Raw genomic sequence first — 21565 nt, 5'->3', positions numbered from 1 at the left:
ATAAGTCTGATTTATGAATAAGAAGCACTGTGTGTGAATTTTAATTTGTTGTCTAGAATTTTGGTCTACAATAGACTCAAATAATTCTAAAGAGAAATATTCAGAACCAAGATTTACCTTGGGGGTAAAAGTACCTGTGGGTGTACCTTTTGTCAGAGAGCAGACTCTAACCTCTGCTTGATTGTTCCTTCACCTTGGTTTCCTTCATGTTCTTTGGACTAAGAATTCAACTCTATTATAGGGTAGCTGGGCATTTCTTGAGGGTGGAGTTTAACAGATATTTAGGCCAATAGCCAGCATTCTTCTTCCTTAATTTTTTTTCTAGCAACTACAGAAATAATGAAAATTTGCTAAGTCTAGCAGGCAAAAGTACAATGTTTCTGATTGTAGATACATAAATATGCCCCTGGACTTTTTGGAAGAAAATTAAAATGGAGGAAATGACTTTCCAAGTATAATTCAGTTAATGCTACATAAATCATTGGAAAAAATAAAATTAGGGAGACTTATTATAGACTGTGGATACTGCTGGATTAAGAAGTGCTTAATTTGCTATATTTTATTTATTGTTAAACTTCTGTCATCCTCCCTTATTTTAAATGATATTCTTTTCCTTGAGAACTACACTATACAACTAAAAATCTCATTTGCTGCACTTGAGATTTTAGAAACAAGAATTGTCAGATGAAAATAACAAAAAGGACACTATTCTACATATATCGAGAAAGCCTCCGCATCCTTTTCTGTACATTCTTTTAGCATAAGTTTATCTAAAATAGAGCTCTTCACTAACTCCCTTTATGATTCAATTCTTTTTTTAATTCTGCATGATAAAACTCTCTACTTTCACTCTTCTAAACAAAGCAGCACTACTCTCATCTACACATATATATTTATTCTTGCCTTTTAGAAAGATTTTATAGTTGAAACCAGTAATAATAATAAAAAAAAAAGAAATACAGTTTAATCATATAGACCAAAGAACAGGACATACCTAGGATCATAATACTAACTCTGTTACCAAGTGGCAAGCTATTTATTTGCATTTCTTTGCTTTAATGTCTTAATCTGAAACACAGGAATTATATATGCATTTTTTATCTTAATGTGGAGTGTGCACATGAGTTTGAATGTGTGTGTGTGTGTGTGTGTGCATATGTGGACGCTGTTGCAAGATTGTGCATGTGAAATGCATGTGAAAGCCTTTGATTGTTTGCTAGCAGATGCTAACTCAATTCCAGATATAATTATTAAATAAGATACTCCTAGTTTTGAGGGTTCATTCAATTCACATAACAGTCTGGTGAACCTGTATTACTATGTTATGAAAAGAGTATCATAAATAATTAGAATTAAACTATTATAAATGCAAATGAACAAAATCCTACCTGATCATTGTTTTGCAAAGTGATTTCTCTGTTAGATTTAATAATTTCCATTACATTTCCTGGTTATTATTGAAAATTATCCCAGCTTCATTCTAGAAGGAACCTAACTTTTCCACTGCGAAGATCGTCTTAGATACTCCTCCACTGCCACACTTACTCTAGTCTAAACAACTAGCCACATTCCTCTAAACAAATTTGCAGTCATTAGTGTATTTTCAGTGTTTTCTGGGTCTGCTGAAATAAATTTTGCACTTTCTAGCTATCACCTGGGAGCTATAGGCCACACTGTCTGATCTAGTATAGGCATTAATTACTGCTTTAAGTCTCCCTTTTTGGGAGGAATATAGAAAGAATATTTAGCACTTAGCTAAAAAGCAGAAACATATCTTGGGAAATACTCTCTTCCAGAGTCAAGGCACGTGTGTCCTGTTTGGCAATCTTTATATACTTTTCCCTAGCAGATCAGTTTTTATCTTTTAAAGCTCTTTAAAATAACAAACGGATACACATTATAATAGTGTAAAGTATTAGAGAGTTCTATTTTCTGTAGTTAAGAGAAATCTAACTGTGTTAACAAGTGACTTCTTACTATTGCAGATCATTTTAATTTCTCAATAGAATTGGCCAAAAGTGACAGAGGCACAGCACCATTACACAGGCTAAAGCAAAGACAAACAGAATGGATTTTGGTTATTGTGCCTTTCCTTACTCTTAAGTTCTTATTATGAAGACACTGTATTTCTAGCTATGCAATTGCAATTTCCTTTCTCCCCTCATGATGCAGTCTAGCCATTTATACTATTTTATAGGGAGGTGGTTAAAAGAAAGATCTTGGGCAGATCTGAGTTCAAGGTCATCTTCTACCGTTTTCTAGATTCATGACTTATTCTTCAGATGTGTCCATTTCTTCAGGTGTAAAACAATAGTAAAGTAAGGGCAAAGTCATAGTACATTTGAATCATTTAGCATAATTTGGCACATAAATACTCAATATATTTTGGATTGATGATTATGATGATAATTATGATGATGACAATACCTAAAAATGAACAGAAATAAAACCACCAGAAGTTAAGGACGTAGAGTTTTGAGATTCGTAGATCCCTAGTCACTTGATCTTTGATGCAGGTAGGGGACTTAAATCATGATTAGTGCACTATCATTATCTATGTAGAAAGGAAAAAAAAAACTCCTCTACTTTTCACTTTCCATTGATTTCTAAAATGAGGAAATGTGAGCAGTATTCTATTGTTTCCCACCTCACAAGTCAAAAATGGATTTCAATATGGATGGCTCCTTTCCTTCTATAAGCCCTCTCCTGTTGGCCCTAGGCTCAACTTGTGAGTCTAAAGAAACAATTCTTATCCTTACTTCAGGAGTGTAAAAAGGGAAAAAAATCTATAGTAATGAACTTTGAGTGGAGACCTTTTTAGGGATTTTTCTTTGATCTTTCCATTACGTCAATGATGTTGACAATTAGGTCATAAGACATTGCTGAAAAAGAGGTGAGTAAATGTGGTAGAAGCTGTTTTCTTGTTGATCTTTCAAGGGCGATTTAATTAGCTGATCATCAGCTCTTGAAAGCAAAAGCTAGATAATTGGGCTAGGGGCAGAGTAAATTGACTTCTTTGACAAGTGTGCTTACTTAGAGAATTACTTTAATTTCTTTGTCGGTTGCAGGGTCCCTGTAAAACAAAGCAACTTTGGGGTTTTGTGGAGATGCAAATAATTGTTCTGATTTATTTTTACTCTTTTGCCTTCAGTGTCGAGACTCATTTTTAGTATTTTTATGTGTTAAAAGTACAGGGATCATATGTGCATAAAATAAAATAAATCTAAGAAATCTTCCGTCATTTGTGGCGTAGAATGGAATTACTCTGGCTTTTTTTAGGACAATATGAGAATCCTATTATGATAGTTGATTTTATGGTTTTTAGGAAAAAGTAGTTCTAATATCCTATTCAAAATTGAATTAAATAACCTTTGTTCTCCTTTCAGTGTCGCTAATCACAAGAGTAAGACAGAAGTGTATTTCTTTTCTTTATGCTAATTAATTAGGTGAATGTCAATAGTTATGTATTTCTGTGTTTGATTCATGTTACTACATCAGGCTAAAAAAATCAAAAAAGAAAAGCAAAATTAGAAAAATCTTAACAAGGAAACCTTAGTAAGACACCTTAATCCTTCAGTGGATGGAAAAATATAGAACCGATAAGTATTCAACTACTGATTTGAATTATTCTGGGGACAGCAATAAACAATAAATAACTTTATCAGAACTGGCACAACAAACAGAATACCTGTTCTTAGATATCTTAATATGAAAAAAAATTGATATACTTGAGTAACCTCTAAAAAATATTAATTTCTAAATCAGACCAGGTTAGTAACTGAAACTGGAGCAATAAATATATCTTTACTATGTATAGGTATATTTTTAAAATAATTTCTATAAATATAAAACATATTGTAATACCTGTATACACTCACTGAAAGCGAGGATGATTGGCATAAAGAGAAATAATAAAAACTGAATCCACTGCTTTCTAAAATAAATATTTGAAAATGCATTATGTTCAGGAACATTGTTTAATGACAGAAATATCAAGATGACAAATACATGATACTGCTATTTGGGGACTCATGTCTTAAGCAAAAAGTAAGCAGTTAAATTATAACGCAACATGGAAAATTTTGCTAGCATAGATGTAAACCAAGGGAAGGGGGAGCCTAAAATAGAAGCAACTCATTCTGCTCCTTGATAGTGCTTGGTGTTATTTCTTTCTTTAGTGTTTTGGCTTGACAGAATCTGAAACTCTGACCCTTGTATTGATCAGTTGATTTAAATAATTCACTAGAAACCCGGTGTTTGTGTTTTATAACAGAGATAAAATTTCATCGAAACAAAGAACATAGATTACAATTCAATTTCAATTCCATACTTAATTTACATTAGCACTAATTTGGTAGAAGGTTCTTACCAATTCTGAAAAAAATGAATAGATTCATGCATTTTAGAAAATGTAAATAGCTTCACAGGAGACTCTGAGTGTATGAATAAGACACGTTGTATTAAGTACTCTGTCTTTATAGATGTGCATAAATATCAATGTCTTCTCTGTGGCTGGTTAGTGGGGTTGTTTGGAACATCATGCTAATAAGGTCAGAGTCATGGATGTGGGCTTCCTTCACTTTGTTCCACGGCTACAAATAGATTTTTCATCCCAGCTAGCCTTCTTGCAAACATCTGCATCTGATCACAAGGAAAGGTACTTTAAATAAATCAATGCAAATCCATCAGCAGTGCTTACACCTGGCATTGAATAAGTCACCCAGATAAACTTATTTGCAAGCAAAATCAGATGAAAAGAATGTCCTACAAATGCTGAGGTTTTTTTTTTAAGTAGTTTGCAAGCCATTTGAGGGAAGGGTGGTATATTATACTCTTTATGTGCCTTACATTCCTTAATGTAGGATTATACACATCTACATATATTTTTGTTGATGGGTGAATGACTATAATACAATACAAATATCTCTACTGCAAATGTTCTAAAATAAATAGTGATCACTTAGAAACCTATGTTCTTGAGTCCACAGATGCAAACAAACTTAAATATATTTAAATATCAAAGGAGTGAATTTGAGGGAATATAGTTGATTGAAAATTTAGAGCATACTGGGCTACAAAAAAAGGTTGTGTGTGTGTAAGGGGGGAGAAACAACTGATTGCTCTTGAAGTATGGCTTGAACAAAATACTCTTTACTGAAGTGAACTTCTATATTGGCAGTGTGATTTTTGTGTGTGCAAATACAGCAGTATAGAAATCTTGATTCATGAATCTTATCTTTTTAATGAAGCCATATTGTACAATGGAAAAACAAAGCTTGATAATTTAAATCTTACTTGGTTTATTTCTCTCTCTCTCTCTCTCTCTTTTTTTTTGGTATGCTCTTTAGTTAGAGATTTTTGCTCCCTACCTATTTCCCCATTTTTAAATAATATTTGTGCTTTGTTTTCTTTTAAGTAGGTTCCACACCCAGCATGCAGCCCAACACAGGGCTTGAACTCACAACCCTGTGATCAAGACCTGAACTGAGATCAAGAGCCCTATGCTTAATCAACTGAGCCCCCAGGCTCCACTAAAAATAATAATTTGTAAACAGTTTTTTAAAAATGGAATATTAGTGTTCTAGTTCTATCCTCAGATTTCTTTGTGCCTTAAAAATTATCCCCTATTTCCTAACTTAAAACTGACATTTTATACTAGAACCTTTCCCTCTCTCTGAAATATTTTTAGACATATATGTCGTATAAAACCAAAAAAAATCTTCTCTGATCTTGTGTCCCACTAGTTGTCTATCTCTCTATCTCACGTTATAGCTTTATTTCTTGAAAAAGTACTTTAATTTCTTCTTACTGTCTTAGTCATAGTTATACAAACTGAGTGCATCTCCTACTGCTCTTTTAAAATGGCTTTTGCTAAGATTACTGAAAATCCTTTATTTGACAGCGTTTGTAGAAAACATTGCCTCTTATCTATCAGAGTCAAACTCTGCTGAAAACATCTTGCCTCTGAACCTCCTCTACTCTCAATGAGACTATGCTCTTTTCAGTCCCTTCCCTCTGAATGTTTATTCTCCATCTTTCTCTGCCCATTTGATATTTCCCAGGGCTCCTGAAAACTATTTTGCTTCATGCCACACCCCTCTTACTATGTAATCTTTTCATTCACATGGCTCCTAATACTCAAGATAGGCTTGCAACTACCCATTCCAGATCTGTCCTAGACTTGACTCTTAAATTCCACACATGTTTAACCTGCTGGACATCTCTACTTGGATTCCAATGGACAACGGAATTCAGCATAATTAAAAATTCTTCCCTAAAGATTGCCCTCTTTTGAGTAAATTCCTCTAAATTGAAGACTCCAGTTATTGTATACTCAAGCTACTCCCTTTGTAAGTTGCTTACTTAATGAATCACTAAGTCTTCTGGCTTTAGCTTCAAAATGCCAATTATAATCTTTCCCTCCTTTTTTTTTTTAAGTTTTATTTGTCTATTTGAGGGAGAGAGAGAGAGAAAGCAGGGGGATGGGCAGAGGGAGAGAATCTTCAAGTAGACTCCCCACGATGTGGGGAGCCCAACACGGGGCTGATCCCATGACGCATGAGATCCTGAACTGAGCCAAGAGCAAGAATTGGAAACTCAACCTATGGAACAACCCAGGAGCCCTTCCCTCTCTGTTTTTATTACCACTAACTTGTTTAAACACACATTTTTTTCATTCAGTTGACACAATCTAATTTCCTGTGTCTAATATTGGCCACCCCACCAAATCTTCCTCCCCAGTGCAGTTCAACACCTCACTATATACCTGTTCATCTTGGTAATGAGGTATCTATACAATCCACGAACAAGACCCCATTTCAAATGAAATTCATTTGTAAACAAACTTATCCTTAATCATAGTAAACAAACGTATCCTTTGACTAGCCGGAGACACTATCTCTGTCTTCCAAAACTGTTTGGTACATGTTCTTGAAAATAGTGCCAGAACAAAGACAGTCAGTGCCTCATAAGATTTGCAGAAACATGATATAATCTGTGTGCAAGACATTCATACTGTGGAGAACTGTCCCCCAATATTCTCTAGTAAATAATTCAATCATCTAAGATAAATGTACCCAATTTTCAATACTTACAGCCTTTCAAATTTTTCAATACATAGTTTTCTCTCTCCACAATGGAAAACAAAAGTCACATACGTTTTTTGGATATAAACCTATTTGGCAATATTTCTTTAGTCCGCACTTTGCTCACTCTGTACACAGCATTAAAGAATGAACATTAAACTAAGTAAAGTGCTTGGTCCACACAGCCTCCAAGTCAAAGAAAGGGGCTGTATAAACATGTCGATTATCAGTTGAATTATAATAGAAGTACATCCAAAGTTAAATCCAAGTCCTGGGAGGCCCTGTCAATGATCAGCACGAGGATGAAGCCTTGGGTGAGATGGAAGAGACTCAAAGCCAGAGGGTAGAACTTTGTAGTTTCTTGTTTCAACCATTTCATGTTTGTTATGAACACTCATGTAACCTCATATCAATCTTTTAATTTTTTGGTATTTAACATAAGACATATATTCCAGAATGTAGAAAAAAATAAACAAATAAAACCATATTTAAAATGTATTTTATTTTGACTTAGTGAAAATAGCACCATAAGCTAGAACTAAGTTTCTGAAATAGGCAAAATTCACACTCAATTTTCCTGCCTCTTGTCCTCACTGGTATTGTCCAGATAGTTACCACTGAACTTATCATTCAAATGTTTGTTTTTTCTTTCTTTATTTGAATGGCTGTTCAGGAGAAAATAACAGTATTATTAAATGTGAATGTGGGCTTACTAATTCTCTTAAAGTCTTATTCCTCTTTGAACACAACCTAAATTTTTGATTCCTATTTTCTCTTGTGAACCACCTTCCATAATCCCAGCCATATTTTAAATAATAGCAAACAAGAAAAGGAAGAGAAAGATAAACTGACCACCATAAAGTCTATCTTCTGTAGCAGACATGTTTGTTGTTATTTTTAGGTATTGATAACATGACATTTTAATAATCTCATAAATCCAACAAAGTTATAGTAATCATTCTCATTTTACAAATAAAGAAATTCTTAGGTGATTGAAGCTACTATGTGCAAGAAAAAAAAAAGAATCCCAGGAAGTCAGTAAGCCAGAATTATTAGACTGTGAAATCCACCAAAATATAATGTTAAGAACCTCATTTTTATCTGTTAACTTAGGTCTTCTACCAAAAATTTTGTTCTTGTTTCCTTGTCGTTTTTCTCTACAAATATTAAGTCCTTGAGGCCAACTCCTCTACCAGAAAATATGTTTCTCACTCTCTTCTTTTTTTTTTTAAAGATTTTATTTATTTATTTGATAGACATAGAGACAGCCAGCGAGAGAGGGAACACAAGCAGGGGGAGTGGGAGAGGAAGAAGCAGGCTCATAGCGGAAGAGCCTGATGTGGGGCTCCATCCCAGAACGCCGGGATCACGCCCTGAGCCCAAGGCAGATGCTTAACCACTGTGCCACACAGGTGCCCCCCTCTCTCTCTTCTTATATCCTTTTTTTTCATTTCCTGTTCTCATGTAAAGAATTTATATATGAAATATAATACCTCTATTGCTGCATAAGTATTATAATATATATAAAGTATCTATTATATGTACTACAGTATGTGTATATGCTTTAGAGTATTATATGGTATATATACATATTATGCAGCCTATAGATGTCTGTATTTGTTCAGCAGAACATTTTCAAAATTAAACATTTTATTAAAAATTTCAGGTTAGCAACTTCTCTTGAAGATGGACACGGTCCGACAGCAGTAGGCCCACACTTCTGCATGATAACCATCTGCTCTGGCTGAACAGTGGCAGCCTTTTTAAACAGGGCATTCCGAAGTGTGCAGTAGCTTCAATTGCCTCCTTTGTCTCACACCTGGACGTTTCCTCACTTATGTTATAGGCCAGGGCCCACGGGCATTTGAATTTGTGATGCTTGATTTATATAGCGTCGGTGTGCTATACAGGCAGCAGAGAACTACTGCCCTGTGCCAAGAAGTTATTAAGGCACATAGAGTCGTTTTACATCAGAGCTTTCTGGTGCCGATGGGATAAAATTCCCCCTTTATGAAGTACTAAGTGGAGGTGCTCTATTGTTCACCATTGTATGAGATGCTATTCTTCAGCACTCTGGTTTTTGTGAACTTGTGAAGAAATTTTGTGGGATTATTTTTATCACTGTCAAACACTTACTTCGGCGAATAAATTTTATCGCCTGGGATTTACCTAATAAGAAATTTGACAAGCCATTTATCTTTTAAGTAATTTTTCATGTCTGACCATAGGCTCTAGCAAGGAAAAGTAACAGCGTTATGGATGACAAAGCAAACTAGCCAAAACCAAGGAACTTCCCAAGAAGTTTATGGCAACATCATTGATTCATCTTTGTGGTATATCCTGTATATCTTCTTATCGTATTTAACAACATGTGTAGTGACTTTCTTGAATTGCTACTAAATGAAAAAGAAAGAATTTTAAGTATAAAAGTAATAAAATTACATATTAAATTAAATCTAATAGAGAGTTTGTTTCAGCTTTTTATCATCATGTATGATTAGTTGAAAATGATTTCTTTCCTTGTTATTGTATTAAGATAATTTATTCTCACTTGAATTTCCCATTATATTAAAAAAAGAAACATCACAGAAGTCTTTAGTTGTAATGAAGCATTTAGGCTCCAAATTCTTGATTCCAATACTTAACAAAAATATTCTATAAGCAATTATACTTCATTGTCACAGTTTAGAAGTCTACATAGAAATGGCTATGTACATTATCAAAATTTTCCTGAAATCGGACAAGAAAACACAATGTGTCCGTTATCACAAGTATGTCTTACCTCATAAGGATTCATCAAATCTAATATTGAATTTATAAAATTAAAGGAGCTCCAAATTCATTTTGTGTGCTATCACTTGCAAAACAGAATTTTAGTATTATATGTTATAATTTTGCTATATGTTCATTATAGCATGTGATGAGGGCACATAAGGACATAGATTTTGAAATCAAACTGATCTGGATTTAATATTCTGGCTATCCCACATACTATTAATCTTTTATTATTTAACTTATCTTGCCTCTGTTGTCTCCTGTCATTCCATTTAAAAAGTAAATAATTACTTTTATTGTGGAGAATTTTAGCCAAGATGAATCAAGTAATAAATTCATTGTTCAAACATAGTAAATGCTCTATAACTGATTATTAATTCTTGTTTACTTATATTCATTAAAATAACAGAGAATACAATTTAAAAAAAATGATCCAAATGTTATCAAATAAATTGCTGAAAACATGCATGGTTATACAAAGAAAATATTTACATTTAATTTGAAAAACTAAATTTTAGTTAAATTAAAATACAAATAAAAACCAATAATTTTAGAAATTAGGGAACACTTCCTATAAAATTTAATAATCACAGAAGGTATAAAATAGAAACTTAAAAAATTCTAATCTAACAAATGACATGTTAAATGTTTATGAGTAAAATTACAAAAGTGCTAAAAATATGAAGGCATATATCCACGTTCATGGGAGATATGATGCATCAGTAAACATATTAATTCTTCTTACTTGATTTATAATTTGATAGTTTCAATTAAATTCTAATCAAAATTCCAAAATAATTTTATGGCTCTTGACACACTAATTCTAAAGTAATTATGGAGTTAGCAGAGGCCATGTAAGAAGCAAAACTCAAAATGGATTAAAGATCTAAATGTGAGACCTGAAACTATAAAATACCTAGAAGAAAACATAACCAGTAATCTCTTGGACATTGGCTCTAGCAATATATTTATAGATATGTCTCTTAAGGCTAGGGAAACAAAAGCAAAAATAAACTATTGGGACTACACAGAATAAAAAGCTTTTTCACAACAAAGAAAACTATCAACAAAACAAAAATACAACTTACTGAACAGGAGAGCATATCTGCACAAGATTATCCAATAGTGGGGTTAATACTCAAAATGTATAAAGAACTTATACAACTCAACACTAAAAAGGGAAAAATAATCTGACTAAAAATGGACAAAGGACTTAAATAGACATTTTCTAAAGAAGACATACAGGTGGCCAGCAGGCATGTGAAAAGATGTTCGATGTCACTCATCATCAGGGGAATATACACCAAAGCCACAATGAACTATCACCTCACACTAGTCAGAATCACTAATATCAAAAAGACAAGAAAAAACAAGTGTTCATGAGGATGTGGAGAAAAGGAAACTCTTGACATTGTTGGTAGGAATGTAAATTGGTACAGCCACTGTGAAAAACAGTCTGGAGTTTCCTCAAAAAATTAGAAATAGAAATACCATATGATTTAGTAATTATACAATTGGGTATTTAACCAAATAAAGCCTGAAAACACTAATTCAAAAAGATATGTACACCCCTATGTTCATTGTAGTTTTTTTTACAATGGCCAAAATATGGATGCAACCTAAATGTCCACTGATGGATGAATAGATGAGAAAGATGTAGTATAAATATATGATGGAATACTACACAGCCATAAAAAAGAATGAAATCTTGCCATTTGCAACAACATGGATGGATCTAGAGGGTATTGTGCTAATTGAAATAAGTCTGACAGAGAAAAGCAAATACCATATGATTTACTTATGTGTGGACTCTAAAAAAAGAAAACAAACGAACAAATAAACAAATAACATCAGCAAACAAGCCAGAAACAGACTGATAAATACAGAGAACAGACAGACTGGTGGTTGCCAGAGGAGAGGGAGCAAGGAATGCGTGACATAAGTAAAGGTATTAAGAAGTACTAACTTCCAGTTATAAAATAAATAAGTCACAAAGATGAAAAGTACAACATAGGAAACATAGTCAATAGTACTGCAATAACGTATGCTAACAGATAGTGGCTGCACTTATTTGGTGAGCGTTATGTAATGTATGGAATTGTCTAATCACTATGTTGTACCCCTGAAACTAATATAGCATTGTATGTCAACTGTATTTAAATAATAATTAAAAAAAAAAAGTAGTGGCAAGCCAGTTCAACCACTTAATTGGAAAAAAATGAAGTCAGAAAATAGTTACGGCTATTTGTTACAACCAATTCGTATCCCTTTCAACCAACTGTAAAATTGTTTTTTTTAAAATAATTACAAAATTGTTTAAAATGTGCTTATATAAAGACCCAGTTATTTACTCCTGAATATATATTTATTTGGTAAAATACTTACATACTTACACCAGGAAGCAGAAAACTTTGACATCAGGATAATTTCTTATAGCTAAAAAACTAGAAACAATCCAAATGTAAGACAGCAATGGGAATGATTAAGGCAAATGTAGTATACACAACAATGGGACAGAATGATACAAGGAAATTAATAAACTACCATGAAGAATATTTTATGCTTGAATTTCACCAACAAAATATTGACCAAATAAAGCAAATCACAAAGAATTAATTTAGTATGACATCAGTATTTTAAATTCAAGAATTTACAAAATTAGGGATGCCTGGGTGGCTCAGTCAGTTAAGAGTCTGCCTTCAGCTCAGGTCATGATCCCAAGGTCCTGGGATTGAGTTCTGCATCGGGTTCCTTGTTTGGCGGGGAGCCTGCTTTTCCCTCTGCCTGCTGCTCCCCCTGCTTGTGCTCTCTCATAAATAAATAAATAAATAAATAAATAAATAAATAAATAAAATCTTTAAAAAATTACAAAATTAAATAATACAAATATTGGCATATGTAATATTTTAAAAACTAGGAAAAGAAGTATAAAATACAGCATAGTAGCCCCATATCCAGAAATGTTAACCAATGTGAGAATGAGATGTGATTTGCCACCTAACTATTTGGCAAATATAAAAAAATTTGATATTTTTTCTTAATTTTCAGATATATAGAAATAGGCACTCATGTTTTTGGCAAATGTTTTAAGTTTTTTTAGACATGTTTGCAATATACATTAGAAATGAAAAAGCATTATGTCTTTGATATAACAGTTGTATTGCAAAGTATATATTCTATAGTTACATTCACCCAAAGCAGTAAATATATATAAACAAGATATTATGGTGTTTAATAGACTATAACCTAGAAATATTTTTAAACTCAATTATTAGGAGATAGGTTAGATGTATAGAATGGAATACTATGAAATCATTGAAAAGAATTAGATAGGTCTGTATGTGTCCATACTGAGACATGACCAGCCTATAGTATTAATGAAAAACATATATATTATATTACTGAAATACTTAATTTTTTAAATTCATTGAGGGCACCCCTACTCTTCTTTATTTTGTTGTTATTTTTAAGACTTAGTTTTCTAAGATATCAATACAGATAGGGGCTCCTGGGTGGCTCGGTCATTAAGCATCTGCCTTCGGCTCAGGGCGTGACCCCAGCGATATGGGATCGAGCCCTACATCAGGCTCCTCCACTGGGACCCTGCTTCTTCCTCTCCAACTCCCTCTGCTTGTGTTACCTCTCTCTCTGGCTGCCTCTATTTCTGTCAAATAAATAAATAAAATCTTTTAAAAAATACAGATAAACATATATTCTAAACTTGCCATTTTTAATGACAAAATCTACATATTATTTTAGCATTTTGTTAAGCAACATATTATTTTGAAAGAAATAAACAAATACATTGTGATAACTTGTCACAAGGGTTTTGTGTTGTTATTTTACTTCATTTGTAGTTCTTAATGAGGATTGAGGTTCTAAAACTCTGACATGAGTTGCCTCAGCTCTTTTTAAGTTACATAAAAGAGGAAAGGAAATTGAGAAGTATTGATGTTTTAAATGTCTTTTTCCTATACAACTCTTGGCATTAATGAATATTAGGCTTCCTTGACAAGCAAGGAGTCAATTGCTTACTGTTGGAATGTGAATCAATACGTTGAAACACTGTGGGATGATGTTATAAATTCCCACCTGACATGCTTCTAAATTATATATTAGTTTGCAAGCATCTCTTGCCATAATAATATACTATTTTTAGGCCCTGAGATGCACACAAACTTGTCCAGCACAGAGTGCCAAACAGTGACACAGATAGAGTCTCACCCCATAAGTCTGTGCTGTCCAGTATTGTAGCCACCAGTCACATGTGGCTTTTGAGCACTTAATCTGTGGCTAGTCTGAATTTAAATGTCTATTAGCATAAAATTGGCCTCAGAATTTGAAAAGGCAATATCGAGAAAAAACTCATTAATGATTTTTTAATAATGAATGCTCATTGAAATGATAATATTTTGGATAGATTGGATTAAATAAAATACATTTCAAAATTAATTTTATCTGTTACTATTTTTATTGTGGCTATTAACATATTAAAAAATTCATTTATGGCTTGTATTATATTTCTAATAGTGTTACTCTGAGATATTAAAATATAATAAGAGGAAGAACATTTTCTAGGAAGATCAAGATAATTATATCTCTAGTCCTAGTTATGTTCCAGAAGTAGGTAACAAGGGATTCTGAGACACAGCAAGCTTAAGCAGTCATGCAAACTTAAGGAACATTACCAGGTTTTTGGTGTTTTGTCATCACGTCTGTTTACTATATCTTACTCATAAAGTAAATCTTTCAATGTCTTCAGAAACAGTTAAATTTATTTAGCTCACCCTTTCCTGAAAAATAAATCTTTTTTTTCTCTTTGGTCTTGCATACACAAAAACAGACCCTGAAGCAATTTCAATATGGTTTTTGTTAAGAACGTTATTAAATTTAAAAAAAAAATTGAACTTTTAACCGAAGTGGTTTCTGTATGTTAGTTATGATGTCCTTAAATTTGAAACCCAAGGTAACCTGTTTAGTGCTTATTCAGCATAAGAGACAGTTAATGAATTCTAAGGGTTCATATCCCTGTTTTCTTTGGAAATGGTTTGGCTAGTAATCAGTGTTGGGAGATTCGTTGGCATGTTCTGCTACACTAGTAAGTGTTGGCTGGGGAAGGATGCTGATTATCTAACACCAGCATTTGACAGAAAGCTTGTGTTTATAGTGTGAAAAGGTACAGGCATCTAGAAAACTGCATGTTCAGATGTTAGAAGGGGCCTTTAGGGAAGGATCTTGTGCCAGATCAGCTTCTAAATGTTGAAATTGGCTTTCACAGCGTACACAAACTCTCGGGGTCTATTGGCACTTCCATCACATGCTCTCACATGATGAGGCTGCAGTTGGAACTGCACAGTCAGATGCAGTGCTGTCGTGCCAGGAAGCATGGGCACCTCTGCTAGTCCTTGTTGACAGCTCCTTAGAATAAGATAAACTCCAACTTCTGTTAGAAAGATGGGGCTGTGGTTGGCTCAGAAGGAGCAAAATTTCATGTAACATAAAGCCCATCTTATAATCAAGCCCCAACCTACTTCTCCAGGATTAATTTCTCTTCCTACTTGACTGTAAGCTCCATGAAGGACGGGATTTTGTCTATTTTCTTCACTTTTAACTGTAGTTCTATAACGAAGCCTGATGTATAATAGGTTCTCAATAAATATCTGTTAAAAAAAAAAACCTGTCTACCTACATCTCAGGGCTGGCTTTCTCTTTATTGTATACATTTCTCCATGTATCAATTTTATGGAGCCAGCTGCCAAAAGTGTACTTATATGGTACTTCCAAGATCTTCCTGGATGTCTAATAGTTAAAGATCCATTAGCTATTGGTACTGGCATATTTTTTTTCTTAGAGCCACTCTAAGCATGCTCTGGTATATAATTTATTTTAAAAATGGCCCATCACCTGATCTATTTGCTCTCACCATGGTGAAATTGCTGTGTAAGGGAGGATACTCGTAGCTGTCTGTCCTACAGTTGATCATAGACAACTGTGTAAACAGGAGTCAATATCTGTATTTAGTGGAAGGTAACTCTTTTCTTTTATTTTTGAGTCTTCAAGATAATGTTCTGAATTTCTCATGTACAGGTTTTAATTTGTATTAAGAGAAGCAGGCCTAGGCTTTGGAAGGATTACTGAAAGAGAAACATGTAAGTTTTATGGGTTTAGTTTTGCATTGCTGTGACCGCTGGAGGAATAATCAAGCATGGAAATAGGAAGGCATTGCCTCAGGGAAACTGTTTATGGGTCTGGTGATTCTGTATTTGGTATTCTGTAAGAAGCGACTTCAATAAAACATATAAAAGGGAGTTTTGACTTTTTGTAAAGTTAGAATGATTCTTAAGTACAAAATTTTCGGTAGGTGGTTTGGGGTATTTGTCTTTTAACCCTAAAACCTAATATTTTTTTTGAAGTACTTTCTTGAGTTGTGTGAGTATTCTAGCTTACTGAAATCAGTGCAGCAAACAATTTCTAGCCTGTGTAGCAGGCACTATAACATACTTATCCAAAGATTAACAAGCCATGATTCCTGTCCTTATATATCTTATTATTAAGCAGGAAAGGCAAGCACACCCCCCCCACACACACACACATGGCAATAGAGGGAATGCTGACTTCTTAGAACAATATCCATGAGGACACAGAGGAGGACATACCAACTTCTACTTCATCAGTTAGGTTCACAGACATGACAACCTTTAAATCAGTGATTGAAATATCAAAGAGTTTAATCTCATTTAGGTAGCCTGGTGGTTAGGAATGGGTTTACTGGCACAGAACATATAAGGGAAACAAAAGGACAGATAATAAAAAAGTGTGACGGATCTAGCCATGTTACTGCAGTGCATAATTCCAGACGGCATATTCCCATTGTGGTCCATGTGAACAACTGTACCTTGCAAAACTCCAGGGGATATCATTCACATAGCTTACATGAATGAAACTATTGGAATTGTGCAACCCAGCAGCCCAGGGCTCTGTTGACAGTAAGTAGTCGAGCTATTTGTAATTATTTGAGGAGGGAGTATGGGATGTGAGCCTATAACTACCTGTGCCATGAGGTTACAAGATATAGAGCTAGGGATTATTAATTTTCAAATAAAGGAAGTTAATTAGATCATTAATATAAAAATGGATAATTATAAATTATTTTGAAAATTGTTATTCAAAAGCCAAAAATGAAATCTGAAAGCACTTACATCATTTCTTCAGGACTTAGTCACCATTGAGCCTGAAAAAATTACTTTATCACTTAACACAAAATAAGTCATGAAAACACCTAAATGTACCTGTAGGACTACATGATCATGGAGTGTGATGACAGGATATTATACAAATGAAAGTTTGAGCCTCACCAGGGAAATTAGAGGATAAGGGAGCAGGAAAAAAGGAGGCACAGAGATTTTAGAATATTGTAATTTAAGATACATAACAATAACACCCAAGACTTTTCAGGCAATTTTGATTCTTTAGTTTGGATATTTCTGTTTCAGTAGAGCTCTTTTTCCCCGCCTCTATACCCTTTTTCACTGAATTGAATATTCCTTGGCTGCCTTCTAATTACCGGATATGTGGCATTCATCTACTCAAAGACAAAAACAAAAATAGCAATTTTTTTTTTTTAAGTAGCAAACATAATCTTGTTAGAAGTGGGAAGATGAGGCATTACTTAGGTGGTCATAGACAGACCCTAAGTAACAGTTGTCTGGTTGCTTTTCAGATTGGTTGTATGTCAGGAGCACTGTGCGGATATTGGTCTGCTTGCTTTCAGATGAATAATTCTCCTAATGGACTATCAAGTACTTGGAAAAATCTATCAGTAATGCAGACCATGGCTCCTGTGCTTTCCTGAAATGCCTTCAAACCAATCTGGTAAATTACACCCACTATGAGAGTAAGATGACATGTCATGAAAGATCAAGATTTTTGTATAATGTCATTTCTTTGACAGTCTTATATTGCCCTTTCAGACACAAAGTCTTTTGAAAGGGAAAGTGTACCATTAATATGTATTTCACCTGTTATCTTAAATTTTATACAGAAAAGTGTAGCATTCAGAAAGTTCAAGAACACATAAGAATTGGATAAGGAATTTTCCCTTGCTTCAGGAGACATATCTAGAAAAATGTTGCTATGGCCAATGTCAGAGAAATTGCTGCCTGGATTTTTTTCTAGGATTTTTATCATTTCAGATCTCGTATTTAGGTGTCTAATCATTTTGAGTTTATTTTTGTTTATGGTGTTAGAAAGTGGTCCAGTTTTATTCTTTTGCATGTAGCTGCCCAGTTTTCCCAGCACCTTTATTAAAGACACTGTCTTTTCCCCATTGTATATTCTTATCTCTTTTGTCATGAAGTGGGTTTATTTCTTGGCTCTCTATTATCCTTTTTTTTCCATTGATCTGTGTGTATACTTTTTCTTCCAGTACCATACTGTTTTGATCACTACAGCTTTGTAGTATATCTTGAAATCAGGAATTGTGATACCTCCAGTTTTGTTTTTCTTTCTCAAGATTTCTTTGGCTGTTTGGGGTCTTTAGTGGTTCCATACAAATTTCAGTATTATTTGTTCTAATTCTACGAAAAAAAAAATACTGCTGGTGTTTTGATAAGGATTTCATTGAATCTGTAAATTCCTTTGGGTAGTATGGACATTTTAACAATATTAATTCTTCCAATCTGAGTATGGAATATCCACCAACAAAACAAAAAAGCAGCCTACTGAATGAGGGAAGATATTTGCAAATGATATATCCTGAAAGGGTTAATATCCAAAATATATGAAGAACTTGTATGACTCAACACACACACACAAATAATAATAATAATAATAATCGGATTAAAAATGGACAGAGGACCTGAATAGATATTTTCCAAAGAAGACATACAGATGACCAATAGACATGCAGAAAGATGCTCAACATCACTCATCAGCTGAGAAGTGCACATCAAAACCACAGTGAGATTTCACCTCACACTATTCCCAAAGACTAATATCAATGAGATCATGGAGAAAAGGAAAGTCTTGTACATTGTCAGTATGTGAACTGGTATAACCAATGTGGAAAACAGTCTGGAGGTTCCTCACAAAATTAAAAGCGGAAATAATATATAATCTAGTAACTCCACTACTGGGTATTTAACCAAAACAAACAAACAAACAAACAACCCTGAAAGCACGAATTCAAAAAGATATGTGCATCCCTATGTTCATTGCAGCATTGTTTACAATAGCCAGGATATGGAAGCAAACTACATGTCCATTGACAGACAAATAAATAAGGAAGATGTGATATATATCTACAATGGCATATTATGCAGCCATAAAAATATGAGATCATGACACTTGTGACAACATGGATGGACCTAAAAGATAATATTGAGTGAAATAAGTTAGACTGAGAAAGACAAATACTATATGGTTTCACTTATATATGGAATCTAAAAATCAAAACAAGTGAATAAACAAACAAATAAAAAGCAGAATCAGACTTATAAATACAGAGAACAAACTGATGGTTGGCAGATAAGAGTGGGGTGGGGGATGAGCAAAATAGGTGAAGGGGAGTAGGAGATATAGGCTTGTAGTTATGGAGTGAGTACATTACAGGAATAAAAGATACAGCATAGGGAATATAGTCAAAGATATTGTAATAGTATTGTATGGTGACAGATGGCATCTAAACTTGTGGTGAACATAGCATAACATATAGACTTATGGAATCACTCTGTTGAACACCTCAAACTAATGTAACACTGGGTGTTAATTTACCCAAACAAATTTTTTTGAATGTTTCCTTAACCTGTAAGAAATTTTTAAAATATTACTTTTTTCCCACATATATTCATCTATCTTAAATAAGCAAATTTATGCATACCTGTAGTGGGGGAGGGAATAGTAGTATGTCTTCTAGAATAATAACCTCTATTATCTGAACATTTTAAAAATAAAAACAAAATTACCATTTGCTTCTCTAGTTTTGAACTATACTTATGGAGTATATGACTAAATTTATTATCAAACTCAAAATATGATTGTGCTTATTAGATATTTCTATAGCTGTTTACCTGGCAAAAATAAATGTTCTTAGAACTACTTATTAGCCATGGGACATATCACTTAAGAAACACTTTAAAATATTTGTGTGGTGGCGTATGTTTCTAATTAGAAAAGTAATATATGCTTTGGAAAGGAAACATTGGAGAACGCAGAGAAAGGGTAATACATTTAATATTCAACTTATCAAGGGTTTCAATATAAGGTATAATTACTGTTTCCAAATCTCAATTTGGAGATTAACTACATTCCTTTATTAAATCTGGTAGTACTTAAATGAAGCACAGAAAGTGAAAATTGGCAAAATGGTCTGTTCCCTTAGCTCCTCTGTGAGATGCCTGTAGACCTTTCCATCTAGGAAAGGACAGCCTAGGGAATTCATTTGGCTTTGTGAGAACTATCTCAGCCTCGGCAATATGCATTATTATACACATGATATTTTGCATAACGTTTTGTTTTCTTCACCATATGTAAATTTTAAGGTAACTTTGGGTTGTCCTCATTTGTAGAGGAAGAGGAACATAAACTTCATTTTTTTTTATTTGAACAAAGATAATTGGTACTGTAAATATCTTGAGAGATGAGAGAGTAACTTTGGGATTTGATTTTGAAGTGTTTGACAGAATGTTTAAAAATAGTCTTTCCTAAAGCCTTCATGTGAAGAAAATTCCTGATGTCCAAAATAGCTTTATCCACAAATTCTCACTACATAGCTAGGATTTTGGTCTGAAGATCTCATTTGGAGGGAGATAACAGGTGGCCAAGGGGATTAATTTGAAATAGCCTTTTTATATTGGCTGGAAAACATGACTGTGATAACCACAATAACAACAGGAAGAAAACACCAACCAAAGTATGGATGCTCTCACCCACTATCCAATCGTACGCCTTGAAAGATTGAAGGCAGATCTTGCTATTTTACAAATCTTGTCCAACTTAGTTATTTTAACAAAGTGTATGGAGAGAGCTTACCTCAACAATTTAACGAAGTTGGAAGTTAGATTTAACTAAGTTAAAACAACTTAAACAAAGTAGAAGGCTAACTTGATACATTTCTTGGCTGTTATCTCATTCCTACTGCTTTGCCATAGGGATGCTGACATCAATGCTAAAAATTCATTCCATAACTTATGAAAAGATTGTTTACTTTAAAAATATCTCTGAAACCATATGTTCTTTTATTTTTTTTGTTATTTCAAATTTTTATTTAAATTCTAGTTAGTTAACATATTGTATAATATTGGTTTCAGGAGTAGAATTTGGTGATTCCTCACTTACATACAACACCCAGTGCTCATCACAAGTGCCCTTCTTAACACCCATCACCCATTTAGCCCATCCTCCACCCACCTCCCCACTAGCAACCCTCAGTTTGTTCCCAATAGTTAAGAGTCTTTTATGGTTTGCCTCCCTTTCTTTTTTCCTCCCTTCCCTTATGTTCATCTGTTTCCTTTCTTAAATTCTACATGTGAATGAAATCATGTAGTACTTATCTTTCTCTGACTGACGTGTTTCACTTAGCATAATACTCCCTAGTTCCATCCACGTTGTTGCAAATGCAAGATTTCATTCTTTTTGATGGCCGAGTGATATTCCATTGTATATGTACCATTTCTTCTTTATTCAATTCATCAGTCGATGGGCATTTG

Source organism: Ailuropoda melanoleuca, chromosome 1 (genome assembly GCF_002007445.2).
Source record: "Ailuropoda melanoleuca isolate Jingjing chromosome 1, ASM200744v2, whole genome shotgun sequence".
NCBI lineage: Eukaryota > Metazoa > Chordata > Mammalia > Carnivora > Ursidae > Ailuropoda > Ailuropoda melanoleuca.
This window is presented reverse-complemented; position numbering follows the sequence as displayed.